General features: G+C 55.6%; 1 non-coding gene across 1 annotated transcript; it reads left to right on the top strand.

Moving 5' to 3' along the window:
* Positions 1-146: 146 nt before the first annotated feature.
* On the top strand, positions 147-258 carry Tc00.1047053414051.10. Its single transcript, XR_008254087.1, has one exon. It is a non-coding gene; the product is annotated as a spliced leader RNA (transcript).
* Positions 259-728: the final 470 nt, after the last annotated feature.

The following is a 728-nucleotide window of genomic DNA, read 5'->3' as shown; positions in this document are numbered from 1 at the left end:
GGCGCTATCCCGGGGCCGACGTCCCGGACCCTGACCCCTCCCCAGTGTGGCCTGGGAGGGGGGGGGGGGGTTTTTGTACACGGTCCCAAGTGCCGCGAAGGACCCCTCATCAAAATTGAAAACCGTTGTGGAACACAACTCCTTTCAACTAACGCTATTATTGATACAGTTTCTGTACTATATTGGTACGCGAAGCTTCCAACCCGCCTCTGGCGGTTATGTTTGGTCAATTTCTTTTGACCGGGGTCTACGGACCCCTTTTTTTTTTTTTTTTGTGGGTCTGTCCGCCATATCCATATACCCCTATATATATATACCCATATATATATAGCCCCGTACCCCCTCGTGCGGCTGCCCCCCCCCCCCCACGTTGCGTGTCCGCCACCTCCTTCGGGCCCCCTCATTTTCGCTTCATGGCTGCTATTGCCTGCATCTTTGTTTTGTTTTGTGTTTTCTCCGTCTCGTTCCGTTTATTCGCCTTTTTTCCGCGTATGCCGCGCTTCTTCCTGTGTTTTCCGGTGTTTTTGCTTTGCTCGCACACTCGGCTGCATTTGCTGTTCCACACTCGCCATGTGCGTCTTTTCCGCCCCCTGACGCCGTCCACGGCGCTATCCCGGGGCCGACATCCCGGACCCTGACCCCTCCCCAGTGTGGCCTGGGAGGGGGGGGGGGGGTTTTTGTAAACGGTCCCAAGTGCCGCGAAGGACCCCTCATCAAAATGAAAACCG

This window comes from Trypanosoma cruzi (genome assembly GCF_000209065.1).
Source record: "Trypanosoma cruzi strain CL Brener chromosome Unknown tcruzi_1047053414051, whole genome shotgun sequence".
Lineage (NCBI taxonomy): Eukaryota > Euglenozoa > Kinetoplastea > Trypanosomatida > Trypanosomatidae > Trypanosoma > Trypanosoma cruzi.
This window is presented reverse-complemented; position numbering and strand designations above follow the sequence as displayed.